Genomic DNA, 25,598 nt, shown 5'->3' on the forward strand with positions numbered 1-25,598 from the left:
ACCTATTTTAGGTCTGGTGGTTATTCTGTTAGGTTATGAACCGATTTATGTAACGTGTTGGTTGATGCTCCCAATGCGTTATCGGTTGGATTTATTGTTTGGTTTATGTTGTTTCGATCTTTAGGAAAACTTGGTTTATTATCAATTTGCAGGACTATGTAACAAAATTATTCTATTATCTTTTAGGTGGTCAACCTAATTGTTTAGGTCTCGGGTTGGTATAAATATAATTAAGATCTCTTTGTAGATCACATGGGATTATGGTTATGGGATTATCTGTGTGCGAATAAAGTTGTAATCATATGCAAAGGTTTTGGTCGATCATAAGTGATCGAATTGGGTTTGTATAAGAGGTTTAAGACCTCCAGTATTGAGCTTAACTGAAACTGTACTCAGGCATAGGAGATGTTATTCTTGCAGTTCAATGTTCATTTTGAATTATTGTCCAATGTTTTCTGTACTTAGTGAGACTCCTTTTGTGATGAGCAGTGCGCTCTAGGCTTTTGGCCTCTCTGCATGTGCCTGCCCTTTATTGTAATATTTATTGATCTAATCAGTGGATAGATATTATGGGTCTCCAATCCCACCGTGGTTTTTCATCTTTGAGGTTTTCCACGTATAAATTTGTGGTGTTACGATGTTTATCTTTGTGGTTGCATTGTTGCTTATTGTTATATGCTTTTATGTTTATCAATTGCTGAGTTGTTGTGTTAATAAGGTTAAAATTCATCATTTAGGTAGAACACTGATTCACCCCCCCTCTCAGTGTTCTTGGATCCCAATAATGATACCTCTTATCCTCATGGTCATGACATGTATCAACCTAGACCTAGTGCTCCTCATTACAATACCATACCAAGTGGTCCATATGCTAGCTACAACTATGTCCCTCCTCTATATGAACACATTTATGACCAATACCATCCATACATGCATTATATCCCTCCTCCTACGCTCGGTGGCTCAGGCATGGGACTAACTCAAAGAGAAAAGACACCACCCAAGAATGACTTACAACAACAAATCAAGGATTTGGAAAAACAAATGGTAGACATGAATACACCAAAGCAAGAGTATACAATGAAAGATATATGTCCTTATCCATTTGATAGAAGTGTTCCAATGCCTCCATTTCCTCTACATTTTGTGACACCAAAATTTGACAAGTATAGAGGCTGTATACACATAAAATTGGCTATGAGCAATTAAATAAATATTTTATATTTATTATTTAACGATTATTCTTATATTAAATAGTTAATTTGAAAAGGTTAATTTATTTAATTCATTTGATATTCTTCTATTAATTAATTAAGTTGAAACATTTAATTAATTAAATCATTATCACTTTTTCTTCTAAGCCAATAATTAAATATCTAATTTTTAGCTATCTCCTATCTACTATTCTATAGTCTCATCAATTAAATAATTTCTTAATTATTTAATCTCCCTTTTCCAACTCATCTCATCTCCACATCATCTTCTCCTTTGCCAACTCATCCATCATGTGGTTAAAGATATTAATATTTTCAATTATTAATGCATCATTATCTTCAATTTCCAAATCATTCTTCAAATAATGTGTATGTACACACATTTCTCAACTTTCCTCTATTTGCTCCAACCTTCCTACATCTTTGGAGGGAGTTGAGTCCACTTGTCCACTTATCCCTAAATCTTCTCCAACTATCCTATATTCTCTCAGTCTTCATCCTCAATCAAGGTGAGCCTTTTGACACTTGGCTTCTCCTTCCACCTTTTCCTCCATCCTATAGGTGTAGGAGGAACATCTTCCACCTCTATCTCTCATATCTCAACCTCTTTCTCATAGCCATCCAAATTGCAAGATTTAATCATGACCATTGATCTCTACCACCTAGGCTCATGCACTCAAAAATCTATAAATAGAGGTCTCTTAAGCCATTTTTGAAACTAATAGGTAATCTTATAGTAACTAGGTGTCTTAATCTTTGCATCTATGAGTTCATTTGTTTAAGCATTTTTAGAGTTCTTAAGAAAATTAGCATAAATCATTTTCATAACATAGTTTTGCATATCATATCATCTATCAGTCCATTCCACACTTTCCATCTTGGAAGCTACCAGTGCTTGTCTGAGAGGAAATCATATGCAACCAAGAACAATGGGGCTAGGACACAATGAGACATAATCCATGAAGGTATAACAATTTTATTTGATTTTATTTCATGTTGTTTCATTGGTTGAAGCTTGTGTTTCCTGTAGTTTTATATTTTCATGATGGACTAACAAGTTGTAGGTTACTTTTGAAGTGAAAATTAAGTCGATACATTTTTGGCTCCCACCGTGGTGCTCAAGCCTCGCACATAATTTATTCTAATATCCTCTCTAAACTCTCATAATATTAGAATGATTTACCGCATTTGTAAACATGTTTCACGCTTGTGAAATGTGATAGCACTTTTTCTGCATAGTTTAGCGCTTTTATTGCACATTTTAGTGCTTTTGTTGCATAGGTTAGCATTTTCAGAATTTAGGTTAGCGCTTTTATTTCACAGGTTAGCATTTTCATTGTTCATGATAGCGCTTTTGTTTGAGAAATCATGCATTTATTACGTAGGTCAACGCTTTTGCAACACAGGTTAACGCTTTTGTCTTGCAGGGTAGCGCTTTTGCTTTACAAGATAGAGCTTTTGTTGTTTTAGTGTTTTCATTCCATTTGTCTGTAAAATTTAAAATTTTACAATATGTCAGCTAACAGAACTTTGTAGGTTCGACTGTCCAAGAATAATTTTTGTAAAGTACTGACTTGTGTGCATGTAGGTTTTATTTTGAGCAATTTTGATGCATTTTCTCACTTAGTTTAACTGTGAGTTCTTTTGGAAAGTAAAAAATCATATATCTTTCACCTAGCTTAACTAAGGGGTTAATGAACAACATACAACTTGCATCATGTGTTTTTGGTAAGGTAGTTGCACATAGATATTCTAAAGGTTAAAAAGAACCATTGTCTACCGTGTTTGTTTAAAAGTAGTAGGTGAGTATGCTCTCACCCTAATACGGTGATAAAAAATCTAGACCTGCTTTTATTTTATGTCTTACCTTTAGAGTGTCTGCCTTCCCGAGTTGCCTTGAGGGGGCCAATGAGAGGGGAACGATGCAAGTGGAAATGATCTAATAGTGAGTCCTTTCGATATACTTTAGATAAATCGTGTCTATGATGAAAGTCATGGGCAACATGTGTTGATTAGTTCATACCGACACTATGTTTCCTCATAAACCCTATGGAGTGTAACCACTATAGGCTGGGAACCTTCTGTATTTACAGAGTGTAAAGTGCTGCATGTATGGCCACATGATCATAAACCCTTACTAAAAACCACTTTTGTCTAGTTGCCAAAAATCCTTCTAATTGTTGGCATAGGAAGTCAGACCTTTGAAGCGGCTCACACACATATGATTCTTAGTAGAGATATGCAGTTTACCATGGGGAGTTTTCAAAAAAAAAACTGGTGCTTCGCTGCCCTAGAGATGCGAGTGCCAAGGGTGGAGCCAGTGGGGTCAAGCACCTAGATATCCGCTTTGAATAGCATAGCCTCGGGGGAAACCCCATATGATATTCAACATTTATTGTCTTGGCCTACCATAGGACTTGTACTTGCTTGTGCACTTTGAATTTCCAAACATTGTGTCTGCAAAATGTTCTGAAAATGGTCAAAAACTTGAAAAATCATCATCCTGAAATGAGTAAAAAATTTGACAACTTGCTAGAAAACTAAGAAATTCATTCAACATAGTAAGGATCACACTTTTACAATGCAAAATAATGCTTTTACACATCAAGACAAAGCTTTTGATCAACAATATAGTGCATTTGAAACCTAGGATCACACATTTGCTTAACAAGACATCACTTTTGCAACCCAAATAACACATTCAAACATTAGGATCACACTTTTATAGCTACCGTGCAGCACTTTCATTAAACAGAACAACGCATTTGTTGTGTAGGACATAACATTTATTTTCTTGCATCTGCAATAGTGAGTACTTCCCCATATCAGAGCAAAATTTTAACATCAGTTATAGATACCCTTTTTCGAGGAGGTTTGTCTTCAATTGTCACAAATCTTTAAACTAGTCAAACAATTAGGTTATCAATCAAATAGGTTATTTTCCAAAGGTTTTCATAAGCACAAACATCCAACAAGTTATTGATTCAACCATCTCAAGTGCAAAATCAACATCACTATCAGTTTCTTATCAGGATACATCAAATCCTTTATCACAAAACTAGATCATATCAACCTTTGTTCATTATCTTGGATATATCATTCCTATTTGGACCTAGGTTTTATTAAAATCACGATTGCACTCACTTTGGAATCAAACAACTTGTAAATCATTAGACACTTATATGACTTTTAGATATCGCCTCAAGAAAAGAAAACCAAGTTGGAAGGCTTTCTTGAAGAAGAGGAGATTCTTATACATCAATCGCAAAATTTTGTTGAAACATAGAACATTCTTACACCATTTTCATAAATATTTCCGTGGTTACGGAACAGAGTTTGACGAAGAAACTTTACAAGCACATTCTTTTCGACAAAAGATGTCTTATCACAACGCACTAAGAGGGGTGGTAAAATCAAGTTAGCTTATCTTCCTAAACCAGTGATTACCTATTGAGTTGCATTTAGAAAATCAAAACTTGGGAAGTTTCAAATCAATCATACGCCAGTTTGGACTAGAGCTCAACACGAGCAATTTAGAAGACAACAAAAACAAATGGAAGAAGACAATTGAATATTTCAACCATTTGGATACATCGATGTTGATGAAGAAGCAACCAATAACACCATTAGAGATCTTGAACAAGATTCCAGATTTGACAAATTAATGGAAAAACTCTTGGAAAAACAAAAACAGAAGTATATCCTAATGTTGGCAAATTCAAGAGTAAAATTTCCACAAGGCTTTAGCATGGAAAGTTTGAAACAAGATGTGGAGACAAGTCATAATCAAAACACTGATGATCCCAATGATGATGACGTAAACCGAGTGAACCATGAAGAAACAAGAGGAGGTAGAACAAGAAGAGACCACAATGATACAAGAAACCAAGATGAAACAAGAAGGGAGTGAATTGATAGGAGAACTTATGAGGATGCAAGGAGAACCTGTGTTGATAATCCTCTATTGGCTCTCACTCAACAAATACAAACTTTGCAACAACAAATACAAGATATGTAGAATGGAACGAGTTCCAATAAATTTTCATTGGAGGATATCTGTCCATATCCTTTTGACAAGAATTTAAACATGATACCTTTCCCACAACATTGTGAAATCCCTAAATATGATAAATATGATGGGAAATTGTATCCTCAAGATCACATTAGAGAATTTTGTACTATGAGTATGGAGTTTACACACAATGAAACTTCCTTGATGCGTCTATTTCCTAGAAGCTTAAGCAAACAATCAATGGAATGGTTCTCAAGATTACCATCTGGGATTAAATATTTTGAAGAATTTGTGAACAGATTTATCTCATGATACTCCTACAACATACAAAATGAGATAACAATACCAGACCTATGCAATATCAAACAAAAGAATGGTGAACCTTTCATAGTCTTTCTACAGCGATGTAGATGACTTTTTAATAGATATCCAAGAGATGTACTAGATCAAGAGAAAATGGACATATTCATTGATAACTTTACTAGTGAAATGAGTTATCGTCTCAAATTGCAATGTCCTCCTACTTTTGCTAAAATGATTGAAAATGGACTAAAGATAGAGGATGCAATGGTAAAGAAAGGAGAGTTAAAACTCTACAACAGTTCCTATAACAATAATAACAACGATAACAATAACAACAAAAAACCTAAATTTTGGTCAAAGAATAGGAACATTACCAATGGAGGAAATGATGATAACAATGTTGCCAAACAACAACCAGTCTTTAACTTATCAAGTCAAGTGCCAAACAACAACAATCAAGAGAACAGAAAACCCAAGTCTTTCTTCTCCAATCCTCACAGGAAATTCACAAACATTAGGGAACCATTGGAATTTGTAATGTCCCTACTAGTTAGAGATCAATGTCCTACAAAATAGATTGTTAGAAATACAAAAATGCACATATATAACTAATCTAATTTGAAATTAAATTTAAATTACTTAATTAATACTAATCTCAATTCTTATTTTAATAAAAAGGATACGAGTGCAGTACTGGGACATGTCCTTAGGTGGCTGTGAAGCTCGCCTTCTTGGAACCCATTTTGGTTCCAAGCTATCTAGGAAATCGAAGGTTAATTTGATTCCTGTCTTGGATGTAATTTCTTACACCCAAGCCATCTAAGAAATCGAAGGCTAATTCGATTCCTATCTTAGATGTAATTTCTTACATCCAAGCCATCCAGGAAATTGAAGGTTAATTCAATTTCTGTCTTGGATGTAATTTCTTACACCCAAGCCATACCAAGGAAGTCCATCATATATGATCCATTCCTTGCCTTGGATGATGCATCTCATCAACCAAGTCTACCAGAGAGGACTGACTAGATCCATCTCTTCTTGGATGAACTATGTCAACCAAGCCATAACATATATGCATATAGATATTCAGTATATACTGCCTACTAGGGATTATCATAATCCCTCCATTAGGCTAAGGGAGTTTCCTCCCTATAGCCTCCGTCATATAATAATATTTATATTCATTTTAAAATTTATTACTATTTTCCATTCCATAATCCACATTTACATATTCCTAACTTAACATGTATTCCATAACATATATTTAGAAAATGTCCATTATCAAATATTCACATTTTTTTATTAATATATATTCCTAACTATTCATTGATATGTATTCGTTAACCTATGTTTATACATATTCATTAACATCTAAAAAACCCTTCATTAACATATGTATTAAAATGTTCATTACTTATATTCATTAAAATATTCATTATTTATATTCATTAACATATATATTATAATATTATACATTCTGTGACATCACTTACCTGTTTGCAACCCGCAGTAGTTGCTTCCAATCTGTAGTTGCCTTTTGTTGTTCGTAGTTTTCCCTTATACATTGTGTTGTCTCCTTGGTTATTCTATGTGTTGTTGTCCTCCTTTATACCCCGTGAAGGGTTGTATCCCTCCACGGGTCCCCTTCTGCATGAAGGGATGCGACGGTAATCGCAGCTACTGTCGCACCACTTCGTGCGAGAGTAATCGTGGGGGGGGGTGGGACCTCTTGGTATTTACATAGTTTGTCACTTTATTCAAGAGCGTTGATTAATAGTTTCCTTTTTATATATTGAATATTTTAAATATTGACATTTTAGATATATTAAAGATTAACATTGACATATACTAAATCTTGATATTTTAAATATATTAAATATTAAAATATACTTCTCTTTATTATTATTTATTAAATATATTACCAGTTTAATCCTTATTTAATACTTTTCCTTTATATATTAAATATATTAACCTTTTAATCATTTATTTAAAATAACCTTATTTAATTAATCCATATATTAATATTATTTAATAACTTTACATCAAGTGATACCGTGGGGTTATCACAGAATCATCTTTGAAGACTCTTCTTACGAATAAGTTGATTACCTTACTAGAAGCAAGAAATTATGAGCCTCAAGTCAAACCGAGTTGGTGGAATGACAATCATTTTTGCACCTATCATCGAAACAAAGGACACCAAACCAATGATTGTCAAAGATTAAAGCACCTCATTCAAGACTTAATTGATAATAGAACTATCATAGTGGATGGTCATAAGATGAATGAATCACATCTAGCATTCAAAACTCCACTCCCAAACTATGAAAAAGGTGAACAATCTAAACCAAAGGATGACAAAGGAAAAGCCAAGGTAAACTACACTTACACATATGATGATGTGGTAAATGTCATCATTGTCAATGACAAAACACCTTCCGAACTAATTAACGCTATTACTAGAAGAAAAGAAAAGGTTACATTTTTGGGTACAACAAATGAATCAACATCCACTTTGAGACAGTACAACTTAGTGGAACAATTTCAAAAGATACCTACCCAAATATCAATTTTGGAGCTCCTAAAAGTTTCACATATGCATAAGGAAATGTTCGAAAGAGCTCTAGCAGAAACAACGGTCTCAAAAGACATGGATGTGGATCAATTATAAAATATGGTGGGCACCTCATAGACCCTCATTACTTATCTTTCAGAAAATGATGATGAATCCTTACAACACGCTCATAATGCTCCCCTACATATCGAAGTCACCATTCATACAACCCGTGTCAAACACGTACTCATAGATGGTGGAGCTTGCTTGAACATTTGTGCATTAAGTTTAATAAAGGCTTTGGGATATTCAGAGAATGCAGTAGATCCAAAGAAGAAAATAACCATCAAGACTTATGATGAGGAAGATCATTCTTCTAAAGGGACTATGGTGTTTCCATTCAAAATAGGACCGGTAGAAAGAGATACAGTGTGCCATGTTCTAGATTTGAATCTATCTTATAATATTCTTTTAGGAAGACCATGGATTCATGACATGCAAGCAGTTCCTTCTACATACCATCAGTGTGTTAAGTTTCCCCATAATGGACGAGAAATCACTATATCAGCAAACTCCAACTAATATTGCAATAATCTAAGACCATCACAAGATGCAAGGGTTCCACATAATAGAGAAGCAGTCTATGCCACCAAGGAAACTCAAGAAATTTTATGGCAGAATTTTGAGAAAAATCTCAAATTAAATAATGAAGGAATGGGAATGTGCTCTTTACCACTTTCACCTAAATCATATGGAAAACCTACAAATGCTCAACCACGGATCCCACATAAATCAGTTGAAATGTTTGATGGAGCATTTGTTATAGCTGGAATACTTTCAGAGGAAACTAAAGACAAGGATATTCTTGGCTAGTTGTACAAAGATGAAAACGAGACTATAGCAATAGTTACAGAAGTCATTATTCGCATAGAGCAATATGGCAAAGGTTACAAAATCATGCAACATATGAGATATGAAGGAAAAGGACCAATTAGCAAGTGTCAGGAAGGTATTTCAAAACCCATTTGTCTTCACACACAATCTAAAGAAGATAAATAAGGTCTTGGATATTCTAAATCAAAACAAAAGCATCACAATTATCAACACCCAAAATGGAGGAAGAAGGCAATTCCTATAGAAGAACCATGGCAAGAAAAGCTACATCAAGCAATAGAAATAGTAAACAGGAAGCATAAACAAGAAGAATATGAGAGACAACAGGAAGAGCTTGCTATCAAAAGAGAAGAAGAATCTTTACAAACAAGTCCAAAGAGTACAAGCAAGCATGGAACCTGATCATGATATTCTAGAAATAGTAAAAGAACAGATGACAAAAATCAAAGAACTATTCTCACCATATAACATTCCTTTCAGATATAGTGGTGTGATTCTAGACAATGATTTAGAGACAGATTCAAATGAATATGAATGGGATCCGGATCCATTATCTGATTCATCAAGTGAAGAGAATGATGAGGAACAAACTGCTGTTACAAGTGAAGACACACTTTTCACAAAACAAAGAATAGAGTTGGAAATAAGACAAAAAGAAACCATGATTCAGAAAAAAGAGGCATATGCAAGACAACAAAGAGATGAGAAGAACTAAGAAGTGACAACACAAGGAACACAAATAGTCATTAATCACTCATTAGAAGATCAAAAGAATATATCAAACATTGAGCAACAAACACCAAGATATGGAATCACTCAAGAAGACCTGATGGAAAGACAAATGGGAGTGACTTATAGTCCAGAAGAAGCTGAGTTCGAAAGAAGGCAAAAGATAGCAAAGAAAGCAGCAAAAAAATCCTCTACGCCATGTGCACAAGTATGTAAACTTCAAGCCACAAATGAATCTGATGAAATTGACCCAAAGGGAACCTACAATGCCAAAGATGTATGTGTTGATACAATTCATTCGTTTGAGGGACAAACGTCAGCTGATGAGTCACTTGAGAGTGAATAGAAAAATACCCATCCTGACTTCATTATAGATAATTGAAGAGCACTTGGGAGAGACAATCCTTAAGAGAGTTCTATCTATGACATCACCTACTTAACACCAAATTATGACTATTACATCATGAACATTGAAATACCCAATGATGACAAAGACTATGACCTACCCATGCTTCATCTAGAACTGATTGATTGGGACAACTTAGAAAACCCTGAATTGGATATCTTTTCCAATGATCATGCCTTAGCCATATATCTTAATGTCATTGAACCAATCACACCTAAGATATCTTTCACCAGTGAATCAAGTAATGCTTCTTGCAGTCAAGAGAGTGCCAAACTGTCTAGTCATAAAATTGAAAAAAAACAAGGAAAAAGACCTAGTGCTGAAAACCATTTCATGGCAACACTAGATCAGTCAAAAGGAAAAATAAAGGATGTATCCGACAGTGAAAACCTCTTTGAGGTGCCGAAAGATGGAAGGTTTGACACCCTCCCTGCATATTTTCAAGAGAGATCTCCTATATTAATAGAGCCAACAAAAGCAGTAAACATTGGCACACCAAAGGATCCCAAGGTCATTCATCTTGTTGCATCATTATCAGATGAAGAAAAAAAGACTACATAGAGTTCTTCAAACAAAGGTATATAAATTTTGCTTGGTCCTATGCAGACATGCCAAAACTTGATCCAGATCTTATCATGCACCATCTCAATGTAGATCCAAAAGCAAAACTAGTTAAGCAAAAGCTAAGGAAGATGCATCCACATATTGCTCTCCTTGTCAAAACAGAGCTAAAGAAACTATTAGATGTGGGTTTCATAAGACCTATTGCTTATCCAGAGTGGGTCTCAAGTATTGTGCCAGTGTCAAAGCCAGATAAAAGTATAAGAGTCTGCATTGACTTCAAAGATTTAAATAAAGCATGTCCCAAAGATGAATTTCCACTGCCCAACATTGATATAATTGTAGACTTATCAATAGGTCATGAGATGTTCTCCTTAATGGATGCATTCTCAGGGTACAATCAAATAAAAATCTCCCCTGAAGATCAAGAAAATATAACATTCAATTGTGCATGGGGTACCTACTATTGTAATGTCATGCCATTTGGGCTTAAAAATGCAGGAACAAATTATGAGAGAGCCATGACAACAATTTTCTATGGCATGATGCACACAATAATGGAAGATTATGTAGATGACATACTTGCAAAATCTCATACAAGGAAAGAACACTTGAATATCTTGGGCAAGATATTTGACAGGCTTGAACAATATCAGTTAAGTTTAAACCCAAATAAATGTGCATTCAGAGTTACTTCTGGAAAACTTCTTGGGTACATTATGTAAGCTCATAGAATCAAAGTAGACCCTCAAAGAGTTAAAGCTATCATGGAGATGGAGTCACCTAAGAACATAAGTCAGTTGCGTTCTCTACAAGGGAGATTGCAGTCAATCAGAAGATTCATTTCTTAGCTAGCAGATAGATGCCATCCTTTCACTCACCTATTACATAAGAATGTTCCATTCAAATGGGATCATAAATATGAGGAATATTTCATGTAAATCAATGAATATTTGGCAAATCCTCTAGTACTGGTATCACCGATCAAAGGGACACCATTGTTACTTTACATCTCAACAAGAAATGTATCACTTGGAGCTCTCTTAGCACAACATGATGAAGAAGGAAAAGAAAGAGAAGTATATTACATCAACAAAACACTTGTAGGATATGAATTGAACTACACATCAGTTGAGAAGACATCCCTAGCGATTGTATTTGCAACTCAGAAATTGCAACATTATATGCTGACTCATTCTGTGAAATTGATAGAAAAATAGATTTGTTGAAATATTTTCTAAACAAGCCAACATTGACAGGTAGATTGGCCAAATGGGTCATGATACTAAGTGAGTTTGACATAGAATATGTTGATTGGAAAGCTATCAAAGGACAAGTAATCAATTGGCTGAAGTACCATTGCAAGATGACACACCATTGCACATTGAATTTCCTGATGCAGACATTCTGACAGTCAGCACAAATTTTTGGGAAGTATACTTTGATGGCTCCTATACACAACATGGATTAGGTGCAGGAATCTTGTTCATAACACCTCAAGGTCACACAATTCCAAAATCATATAGATTACAATTCCCATGTACAAATAACACTACAGAGTATGAGGCATTGGTCATTGGGATCAAAATGGCTATTGAATGGAACATCAAGGAATTACATGTTTATGGAGATTCACAACTCATAATCAACGAGATAAATAATATATCAAACCAAGGATGACAAGCTAGTGCCTTATAAATAGTTGGTTGAATATTTTAAAGAGCACTTTAAAGAAATATCATTCACTTAGATCCCAAGAAATGAGAACAAAGCAACAGATGCAATGGCTACAATAACATCTCTTTTGCAGAATCAAGAGAATCAACAACATTACGAATATCCCGATGGAAGATATTTTGCATCCTATTGTTGAATCCTAAAATACCCACATGATTTGACATATATCCAGAACCAATCAATCCTTATATAACCAAACTTATCAATACCTAAAGGAGAATATCCTTCCCGCAGACCTATCCCACAATCAGAAAAGAAATTTTATCCATCAGTCATCCCATTATAATATCATTGCTGATACTTTATATAGATGAGGTATAGATAGCACTTTACTGAGGTGTCTCAAATAAGAGGAATCCAAGAAAGTTCTCAACAAAGTCCACACAGGTATTTTTGGCACACACTCAAGTGGCTTAACGTTGGCTAATAAACTTATTTGACTGGGTTACTATTTTCCTACTATGGAGAGAGATTCATTTACATATGCCAAGAAATGCAAACAATGTCAGATCCATTGGAATCTCATTGACGCACCAACACAAGAAGTACATCCTATGGTAGGATCATGGTCATTCTCCCAATGGGGTCTTGACCTAGCGGGTAAGATAAATCCTTCATCTTCTAATAAACATAAGTTCATTTTGACTGCTACTGAGTATTTCACTAAATGGATTGAAGTAATACCTTTGACAAAGGTGACATGAAAGAAAATATCATCATTCATCTTGAAATACATAATTTGTCGCTATGGAGTCCCTATGACCATCATTACTAATAATGGGAGGCCATTTAAGAATCAAGACATGAAGGAAGTATGTGAATGATTCTATATCCAACATAGGTTTTCTACACCATATTATCCACAGGGAAATGGTCAAGTTGACGCATCAAACAAAACAATCCTAAAGATCTTGAAGAAAACAATCAATGAAGCTGGTAAAGATTGGCATATTTAGCTAAATCCTTCTCTATGGGCATACCGAACTAGCATTCGCACACCAACGGGGGCAACTCCATATTGCCTAGTCTATGGGTCAGAAGCCATATTACTAGTAGAAGTAGAGTTACCTTCTCTACGAGTGTCTTTGAAAGGTCTTATCCCAGAAGAAGAATGAGTCTCTAGGCTTCAAGAACTTGAACTGATTTAGGAACATTGCCAAAATGCTTTAGATCATTTAAAATCATACCAACATAGAATGGCGAGAAGTTACAATCATAAAGTTAAGCCAAGAATATTTCAGATTGGAGATCTAGTCCTAAGAAAAAATTCACGCAATCAACAAGATTGAGAAAATAAAGGTAAATTTGAGCCAAATTGGTTGGGTCCCTTTGTCGTGGTAGCAACATATGGTTCAAGAGCATATAGATTATCTACACCATAAGGTGATTGGTTTGATCATCCTATCAATACTATGCATCTGAAGAAATTCTATGCTTAAAAGTATCAGCAAAAAAAACAAAAAAATAATAATGAAAAAGCAGAAAAAGCTTAAAAATCAGAAAAGCAGCAAAAATCCCTAAAAATTATAAAGAGAAAAATACAAAAACAGTGTAAAATAGTTTAAAAAAATCATATATGTGAAAAAAATGCAATAAATTTAGATGGTGAAAACCTAGTAAACATGCGTTATCTAAAAGTAGGTTCTTCCATCTATGAGATCGCTTTGCGCATCTATCCATCCTATCACATCTATCCATCCTATCACATCTATCGCATCTATTCAACTATCACATCCATTTTTATGAACCATTAGCAAGAAATATGCAACTTATCAACAATTATCAATGTTTGACATACTTAGCATAGTCACTGTCTTGGATTTTATTAAAATCAATCATATCTGCATCGAACCCCACCATGGTTTTAATTATCCTTTGTATATCCATCATAAAGTTAGTTTCTGCTGGGGGCAAAATCCTAAATCCTTTTTTTAAGGGCATCTTTAATAGCTTTTAAAAATAAATACATATTCAAAAAAAAAAAAAAACTTAGAAAAACCAAAAACACCTAGGGTTTTGAAACAAACAACAAGCAACAAGGCAACAAAGATCGAGATATTTGTAACAACTGTATCATGAAACTCAAAATACAAATATTCAACTAGCAAGTAATGAATAATTATTAATGATCATTCATCAATATGATTATATCAATTAATGACTATGGGAACATATGTGTGGCATACATGATTCAATGTATATATCTCGATTTTTGCTAATCATGTACCCTATGCAACTCGATGATGTCCATGAATAGAGGAGCTATGATGGGGCATGATTATTTTCTTTGTTTGTTGTCTTCGGTTTATCTCTTAGTAAGGTATGTACTCATCTAAGGATATGATCGACAAAAGATCATGGAGGACATTCCGAGCATGCATGAAAGGGGATAATCCTTGTTTGTTCAGCAAGAAAAACTCAGGTCAACTTGATTCATCATATCAAGCTGCTTGTATTAACTCGCTATATCAAAATCCATGTAAGAAGTACTCAGGTCAACTTGAATCATTATGTCAAGTTGCTTGTATTTTATTACAACATTTTAAAAGCTCAATGATGAAATCAAGCACTGTTACAAGAAAGCATTCACTGTCAGTTGCATTATAAGCATTTTAGCACATTTGATTTGAGATCAATGGTTGAAATAAATATAGAGTATATTTGGACAAACGAAAACAATTTGCACTGATCATATTAAGTTGCATTAGATTGCTTTCAAATATTTAGGTTCATTTCATTTTTCAATCATTAGCTTTGCATATCATAATATCATTCATCATTAATTAGTTGCATTCATTGCATTAGGATTGCATTAGTTTGAATAGAGTTCCATTTGCATTGATCATATCATTATTAGTTGCATTAGGTTCACTTATCATTAGTTTCTTTAGATTCATTTATCCATTAGGTTCATTTAATTGCATTTGTGTATTTAGATTTATTAATCATATTATTCATCATCATTGTTAGGCATTTACATTTATCATCTATAAACATCATATTGCATTCAAAATCATCAAATTAAAATCAAATGCATTTCATTAGTATCATTTCATCATATGCATGTACATCATAAAATAAAAATAAACATCCATTGCATAAGTCATCATTATAAGCATTTCCATGTAGATCATTGCATTTCATCATGTAAGTTAAGCCTCATAGAATAATTTTTAGAAGCATATAGATCATGTAAATCATAGAAACATCATCATCATATCATCAAGGCATATAGATCATCATAAAACATAAAGAAAACAAAAGATCATCATAGCATGATCCATGTAATCAATACATATAGATCACCATCATAGTACCATGCATAATAAATCATGAATCAAAGTATCATATAGAGTCCATGTCTGCATATCATCATAAACATAAAAAGTCCAAGTATACAATGATATCAAAGTAATAATTAATAACATACAATGTCTCATAAAATAACTCAGGTCTTAAATCAAAGATGTCCCATGCCACTCCCACCTGAATCTGTTTGTCTCTGTGGATGTGGACAAGAAGACCCACTAGATAGCCCTACACCTCAATCTCTCTGAAGAGGCTCCATAACCCCACCACTGTTGGTATCCATCCTGATTGTAGTCACATAGCTACTTGCTCTCTAGATCTGTGAGACCAAATCCTCATATAACCATCGCCAATGTGTTGTCTCTTTCCCAGTCCGGACTAATGCCCTAACAGTGTCGACTGAGAGTGTGTCAGAACCAACCCCCTGTATATGATCGAGTGTATCTTGTACATGTCGATATCTTCTTAGAGATCTATCTCTCTCAATAGTGAGAGCCTGTACCTATTCTTTGAGCTAATCAATCTGTGCTCTAAGGTCATCTATGGTCTCCTGTTGGGGTACAACCTGTTGAGGTATATCCTGCATACCTTCTTCATCAACCCTCTCTCTTGTCTCTACACCTGCTAGAGTGTGAAACCAAGTGGATCTCATGATCCACCAATGAATGAGTGGTACATGGTCCTTTGAGTCCTCCTCACTCTTATCCTAGCCTCCTTGTTGTGCTATCACCCCAGGATCTGGAAAAATCTATCCAAAATCAATCCCCCTCCCCCGACCTTTGTCTAATCCACCACCTCTACCTAATCTAGGAGAAGTTAATCCTCTTGCTGCTCCAATCCCCTCTCTGCCTACATCTCTCCCTACCATAGGAAGTGGCCTCCCTACCTTGCCAACCCGACCAATCCATCCAAAAGGTCCTCCTTAGACTCTAACCCTGCCTCCTCTTCATTCTTGTCTCCCTCCTTGGGCACCACCACCCTCATCTCCCTCATCTCCTCTAGCCTCACGAGTGGCTATGAGCTCTCGTCTCTATCTATGCCTCCTCACAACAAGATCATTTGAATCTGACTCCTCATCTCCTGAGCTGGGAGGAGAGTCCACAGGATCAGTGATGCGAAGGAATGAATGTGTCAAAAGATACTATGCATAATGTGTTGTGATCCTTGCATCTAAAATATGTGGTCTCAAATCATAAGCAACAATGGGAATAGCTAAAAAATTTGCGTATGCTACATCAAAAGATAAAGAAGGACCCCAATCTCGTTTGTCCTTGTATGCTCTCGCATACATGGCCACACCAGTAGGCATATGTTGAATGTTCCCAAACTGTCTCAAAATGCGACCAAATAACTGTCTCTCAATAATAAATAGAGTGCGACCGATCAGATATCTGCTTTGTAAAATCAGTGGTAATATACAAACATACTCTAACCATGGCTCACAATGAATATAAGGCCTCCAAAGAACAGTATCCAAAGAATTAAGCACCCATCTCCAATACTCTAACTTACCTAGCTTACGCTGAGTAATGATACCTCTATACAAATAAACAAACGACTAACTGTCTCCTCAAACCCTGTCATGCACTGGTCATATAACAACAATGTGCTCCCAACACCAGACCTAGAGAAATGTGCAATCGGTAGAGAGACTAGCTTCGCCATCATACACAACCTGATGTAAATCATGATAAAGATGTGCCAACATAAAAACACCCCATGCATAATGAGTATGATGTTGCATCATTCTCTGCATAATGCCTCCCCATCCAACAACAAAACCTCATGATCTCCTATCAGGACAGATGAATCTGCCAATCAAACCCGTGAGTATCACTGGGAGAGTCTCATAGTGCATGATCATATCCTCCCATCGAATCTCTCTGCCATTAATGCTCTCATCTCCAAATACTTCCCTACAAGCCTCAGTACCACCTAGATCCTGGTAATCATATTGGACGAGCTCACTAGTCACAGGGATGTGAAGGATCCTATATACATCCTCGAGGGTCACACTAATCTCACCAGTGGATAGGTGAAACGTGTTGTGCTCGCTATGCCATCTCTCAGCTAATGCAGTCAACAAACCCCTATTATGCGTAATATTGGGCATGTATAAGAGGTGACGTAGACCACACACATCAATGTGTTTGATCTCATCCTCACTCAATTCTGGAATTAAATGGCGCATGGCCGGGAATTTCTCCCAACATTGGAGAACATCAAGATTCTCCTATTTAATCAGACAAGTTGTCTATCAATCATCTATCCTATCAAATCAACCATTTCAATAAAATATTTTCTATCAATCAAATAATGCTATCAATCACATGATCAACATATCATGTTCTTTATTAGAGACTAAATCGGTCTCTTCGAGCTCCTATCAAATCATCAATCAACAAGCTAACAACTATCCTATTGATCAAAACATCTATCAAGCATTCAATCAACAATTTATCTATCAAATCAAATCAGTCATCAACAACTATCTATCAATCTATCAAATTCACACATCAAAATGTCTAATCAGATTTATCAGACTGAACTTAAACATTTTATCAATCAAAAAGTTCAATTTTCAACGGAAGTATTGCCTTTCTAAACAATTGTGCTAATGTAATGCACACAGGCGCTAAATCAATTGAATGCATTAACCAACTAAACATTTGCGTGAACACAACATACAAAGGCGCTAAATCTATCAAATGCGCTAACATACCAAACAAATGTGCGAACTTAACTAGCAAAAGCGCTAACTAGACAAAAGTGCTAACAAACATAACAAAGGCGTGAACAAATAGGACACATGTGCTAAACTAACATAAGCATTAACCTAAATAACATAAGCACTAAACTAGCAAACAAAAGCGAGAAACTAAACCATGAAAACCGGAAAATTTTCAAACTGTCCTAAATCATGCAAAAAATACGAAAAACTAAAAACTCAGCTTGGGATAGGTCACTCACCGGTGGGCCACACTCAGTAGGTCTCTAATATCAACAGATGCACTCAAATCTATGGTTCTCGTATTGGATCACCATCTTGCCAGCTCAACACTACAAATTCTTTTTTTCTCCAAAAGCTAACAAATTGCAAATGAGGATAAAATGGGCCAAGGTTATTTTTATTATTACCTTTTTTTTTTGAAAGGGTCATTAATTTTTTTTAAAGTGGGGCAATTTAATTTTATTGTCAAAAGTAAATTTAATTGGAGGGGCCTATTTTTAATCAAATCTTTTCAATCAATTATCGTGAGATTAATCGCTCCATCAAAATTTTTAAAATTTCACAATCAATCTGTCGAGGGGGCACACAATCAGGATTTTCCTCATCAGGGGCATCATCGAGACTTGATTTATCTTTGAAACAATGTTGTCTCAACATCATTTCAAAGAGGGGCAAAATGTATACACATAAAATTGGCTATGAGCAATTAAATAATATTTTATATTTATTTAATGATTCTTCTTCTATTAAATAGTTAATTTGAAAAGGTTAATTTATTTAATTCATTTGATATTCTTCTATTAACTAATTAAGTTGAAACATTTAACTAATTAAATCATTATCCCTTTTTCTTCTAAGCCAATAATTAAATATCTAATATCTAGTTATCTCCTATCTACTATTCTATAATCTCATCAATTAAATAATTTCTTAATTATTTAATCTCCCTTTTCCAACTCATCTAATCTCCACATCATCTTCTCCTTTTCCAACTCATCCATCATGTGGTTAAATATATTAATATTTTTAAATATTAATACATCATTATCTTCAACTTTCAAATCATTCTTCAAATAATGTGTACGTACACACATTTCTCAACTTCCCTATATTTTCTCCAACCTTCCTACATATTTGGAGGGAGTTGAGTCCACTTGTCCTCTTATCCCTAAATCTTCTCCAACTATCCTAGATTCTCTCAGTCAAGGTGAGCCTTCTGACACTTCGCTTATCCTTCCACCTTTTCCTCCATCCTGTAGGTGTAGGAGGAACATCTTCCACCTTTATATGTCACATCTCAACCTCTTTCTCATAGCCATCCAAATTGCAAGATTTAATCATGACCATTGATCTCTGCCACCTAGGCTCATGCACTAAAAAATCTATAAATAGAGGTCTCCTAAGTCATTTTTGAAACTAATAGCTAATCTTATATTAACTAGGAGCCTTAATCTTTGAATCTGTGAGTTCATTTGTTTAAGAATTTTTAGAGTTCTTGAGCAAATTAGCATAAACCATTTTCATAGCATAGTTTTGCATATCATATCATCTATTAGTCCATTCCACACTTGCCATCTTGGAAGCTACCAGTGCTTGTCTGAAAGAAAATCATATGAAACCAAGAACAATGGGGCTAGGACACAATGAGACATAATCCATGAAGGTATACTAATTTTATTTTCTTTTATTTCATGTTCTTTCATTGGTTGAAGCTTGAGTTCTCCTATAGTTTTATATTTTCATGATGGACTAACAAGTTGCAGGTCACTTTTGAGGTGAAACTTAAGTCGATATAGAGGAAAAGGAGATCCTAAGGCACACATAAGAGGGTTCTTCACAATATGTATTGAGGTAGCCAGTGAGGAAACATACTTGATGAGATTGTTCCCACAAAGTTCAGGTGGACAAGCTATGGAATGGTTATCCCAGCTCCCGCCTGCAAATCAAGAAATGGAGTGATCTACCAGAATCTTTCATACAACACTTCTCATACAACATTGAAACAGATGTGTCAGTGACTACTTTGTGCAACACCAAATAGAAAAATGGGGAATCCTTTGCTTCATTTTTATAGCGATGGAGAGGTCTTGCTAGTCGATGCTCTTGTGATATCCCATGGAAAAACAAATGGTATAAATGTTCACTCAAAATGTTAACAAGGATATTCGATATGAGCTAAGAAAAGATTGTTTGTCTACCTTCAAGGAAGTCATAGAAAAGGGATTGGTAACTGAGAAATTCCTCATTGAACAAGGCACCATTAAGTTATTTAAGGATAACAAAGAGGAATCAAATGGGAAAGACAAAACCCACTTTTGGAACAAGAATAAGAACACAGTCAATGATGGGGTAGTAGATGTAAATATTGTAAAACAAAAAAAGGACATTCCCTAGTGCAAGTTCATCTAACTCAAATAATAAAGTGAACACTCAAAGGCCATCAAAGCCTTGAAGGAAATACACTCCATTGGGAGAACCAATTGAGATAATATTTAAGAAACTGGTTACAAACAAGCTTATAATAATCGCAAACAATCCACCTTATGAACCAAAAGTGAAACCTGCATGGTGGAATGATGACGAGTATTTTAAGTATCACAAGAGAAAAGGACATCATTATACCAAAGAATAAAGAATCCTATGAAGGAAAAAGAACAAGAGATGATCTCCCCTAATACCAAAATAACTGGGGGCAAAAGTTAAAAAAATTCAAGTCAAAAAGAATACTTGTTGATCCTAAGTATCCATCATGCCATGCTACTTTCACTTCTTTTCGCAATCATAAGCTTTCATCACTCATCCACTTATTCCATACATCCATTCTCTTTTGGTGATACATCACATAAATAGACCTTTAATGGAACTTCCTTTAGGGGCTGTTGTTAGGGATGCCCAAACTTCTTTACGTGACATGCATATGGGCCTACACAGTTCACATATTAGTAATTCTACCTTAGTTCCTTCGTCAAGGAAGACAATCAAGGGAGCAACTCATCATTCAATCAAGGAATGACACAACTATAATCACAAGGTAAATCCTTGTACATTTGAGGTGTGTAAATTAGTCCTAAGAGAGAATCCTACAAATCAACAAGACAGAGAAAATAAGGGCAAGTTTGAACCAAATTGGCTTGGCCCTTACCTCATCACAATAGTCTATGGATCAGGTGCATATCAGCTCTCAAATTCAGATGGAGAAGCTTTGGAGGATCATATAAAAAACATGCACCTTCGCAGGCTCTACACATAGTTTATCAAAGTGTCCCAATATCAAAATAATAATAATAAATAAAATTAAATGTTTAAAAAAATCATCGAAAAAAGTATAGAGAAATAAATTCATCCAATGGTGAAACCCACTTCAGTAGCGCCCTAGGAAAGTACCATGGTGAAAATTGAGTTATCGACACCATGTGTAGAGACTTTGATCCTCCCTCCTTCAGGATTCAATCTCATCCTTTCACTTTGCACACACTCACAATCTACCCCTTCATAATAAATTTACCCATTCCCATCATGGCTTGTTATTGATCTACCTAAGATTGGTTAGCCATTCATAATAAACCCCCCTTTCACCCTTTCCTTCCATAATAAATCAGGTCCAATCTATAACTGGGGAAAAATCCTAAATCTAGCGATTGAAGTGGCACCCTGAGCATTGCATTTTTTGAGGAGCATAATCTTTTCATACCCCCTTTTCGCACACAATCCACAATAAAAGGTCATTTGCATTGTAAATCCGTAATAAAGTTTCATTCTTCTCCATAATAAAAGTATCAGTTTCATGGATTTAGTCAGTTTCAGATGAGACACAATCAATAGTGGGCTTTCAACAAATTAAATCTTTCAACAGACTTTGGCAATGCCATGGTTTTTCAATATTATATGTCCTTTATTAGGAAAACAACATTGTGATCAAATCAAACATGTTAACATATGTGACAAGAAACACAAATAACTTGAAGATTACAATTTATGTTGGTATCAAGTCTTGATTTTCTTTTGGTGACATGTCTTTTAGCTTTTCCAAGATGTCTCTGGCTAGAGATTTTATTTCTAGGATGTCTTTGAGTAGAAATACGAGGATGGGATATGTTCACCTATTTTGTTGTCTATGGATTGTCTCTAAGTAATACTATGGCTCATCCAAGGATATGAGGACACCATGAGTTTAGTGTGAACATGGGCATTCCTTGTTTGTGATTGTATGATCTCCATGCAAACGGGTATAATGACTTTCTAGGTCGAACCTATACCTGGATGGTCATAACCTATTTTCCATAATAAAGCTCAATGATGATAATAACACAAAAAGCTCATTCACCTCCATATTTTCTACCTTCCATCTCCCTTTCTTTCGTTTGTCCTCCATTGTCCCTTCCCAAGTCAATGTATCTTGATATCACATGACTAAGTGTAATGGCACACCAAAAATATTTGCATCTCATGTAGTGTGCATCTGCATCACCACATGTTAATAAATTTTCACCATATGCATATACAAATCATAATAACATCACATCCTGCACACACCACTTATTAGTATCTCATATAAGCATTTGCATTCTCATATAAATCATAAAAATAACATGAAAAATAATGCATTCCATCATTTTTATAAATACATTTGCATCATAAAAACATAAAAGAACAAAAATAATGCATATCATTATGAACATATTTTATATCATCATAATCAACATCATAGAATAGGAATCATCACAAAATTATAAAACATATAGAAGCACCACATAGATCATAAGAACACATGTATATAACTGCCGCAAGGATAGATCATCTCATGTATATATGTAAAAAATATATCACTGTCATGATACAATGATGCCAAAATCTCATATGGCTACAAAATCATTCAAAGGTATCTACATTATCATACAAAAACTGAAATACAAAATCGGATCCCAGAGAGCTATGATGAAGACCCTCCCTTGGAGTTGATAACCCTCAACGAAATCTGAGGACTTGAAGGCCCAACCCCTAGATCATTTTGTTAGTCCCCTCTTGCATACTTAGTGGTACCTATGTCTATCACATGGTACTGCTCATTAGGATCTATCCTAGTGCTTATGTTTATCACATGGCACTGCATCCTATCAGTGTATATGTTTATCACATTGAACTTGATCCTATCTTGCTAGAGCACTCACTAGATTTTATCAATTTGACGGTTTATCCATTTTTCAGCTTAGCAAACCTACCTATTTTAGGGCAACTGTTGTCTGAATCCTCGCACCAACTTATCCAATTGGTGATGCATGTCTATCACATGGTTGTTGATTCTAGCCTAGTTTTCATTTTTTCCTCGCTAGGGAACCTATTAAGTGAATCCTCTCAGCAGCTTATCCAATTGGTGATGCATGTCTATCACATGGTTGTCAATTCTAGTCTAGTTTTCATTTTTGTCCTCGCTAGGGCACCTGTTTGAGTGAGTCCTCTCAACAACTTATCCAATTGGTGATGCATGTCTATCACATGGTTGTCGATTCTAGCCTAGTTTTCATTTTGTCTTCCTAGGGAACTTGTTTGAGTGAGTCCTGTCAACAGCTTATCCAATTGATAGCGTGTGTTGATCACAAAACTATCAATTTTGGCCTTTTAAGAACATAGACACAATTTTATTTCTTCCCTCTCGAATCCGTCTTTTTCCTGCATGACCTTGTCACTTTATCCTGTCAGTCATTTCTATCCTTTTTCTCTTATTGAGAGATTGTCTGCAATTTTTTCCATCCAATCTCTCAAGGGGGCATATCATTCCCATCTTGGGGCAACTTTGTGTTAGTTTATCTTATCTTCTTTGAGCCAACGCGACAAGCTGCATTGTCTCAAAGAGGGGCAAAATTTAGAAATCTAAAATTGTCCTAGCTTAATTAAATAAATATGTTAAGATAAATTTTAATGAATCTTCATGAGGCAATCCAGGTGAATCAGGTATAGGGGTTTGCATTAGAGATCATCTAGGAAAATTGAAGGCTTTCAAAGCATCTGCCCTTCCCCTGGCACAAATAATATTGCTGAAGCACATGCACTTTTATCAGGCTTAACTATGGCCAAGAAGTTGGGATTCACAAACATACATATTGGAGGTGACTCAACGTTAATTGTCAATGCATGGAAAAGTAGGAAATCAACTAACTGGAAAATCAAATATATCCTAAACCAAATATGGTTGCTACTAGACTCTTTCAACAACTTCTACATCTCCTATACATACAAAGGAGGAAATAATTTGGTGGATTATTTATCCAATTTGGGATTTGAAAAAATAAATTTGGACTCAACACACTCAAGATACAATCTAGATGATTATCCATCATTAGTTGCAATTGTAGAAAATGAAATGGTTTCGGCCCCTTAGCAAGTAATTATAATAGTAGGGATATTGAGTATTGCATATTAATGAGCAAGCATGGTTAATTTTATCATGAAGGACACTAAAATCCTTTATATTCAAAGATACTAAATTCGCATGTGTAGACTTGAATTGTTGATACGCTGAAGGTATTGGGTAATGATGCATCACTCATGTAACTAACACACATCTTTCATAAGCCCAAAATTATATTGACATATGTAATCATACTCTGATGTCCTCCCAATTTAATATACTGCAAGCTTCCTCATTAAGGTAGATATGTAGTAACTGATGCAACGAGATATCAATATACCGTGCTTTTTATCATCATTGAACTCAAGGGATTTGTAGATTGTGAATTCATTAGCAACTATGGAATACTGCCCGCTCAATTATAGGGTCTCTCTTGCTATGGAAGATTGGGAACTGCCATTTGCAGAACACGTTGGGGATGATCAACTAGGGCAAATTTTCAATTCTCAATGCTAGTACTGTAGAAGAAATGTGAAGAGGATGATTGGAGATGAATTTCTTTACCCACAGGCAAGGAGATTAATCTTCCCGTCGTAGTTAGTATCTATTTTTTAGTCAAATGTACTTGATTTGGTACAATCATGGCACATTTTAGAATAAATTGCACACAAGGTTATTAGAGCAGAATTTATCTTGGGCAACAAGTTATTGATGGCAGTGCAGCGATATGACTTGTGCAAAGGGAAAACTTATGTCGGTGGTCTCTTCCCCAGACATTTTTAGCTTAACAAAGAATCTTATG

The sequence above is a fragment of the Cryptomeria japonica genome, chromosome 3 (genome assembly GCF_030272615.1).
Source record: "Cryptomeria japonica chromosome 3, Sugi_1.0, whole genome shotgun sequence".
NCBI lineage: Eukaryota > Viridiplantae > Streptophyta > Pinopsida > Cupressales > Cupressaceae > Cryptomeria > Cryptomeria japonica.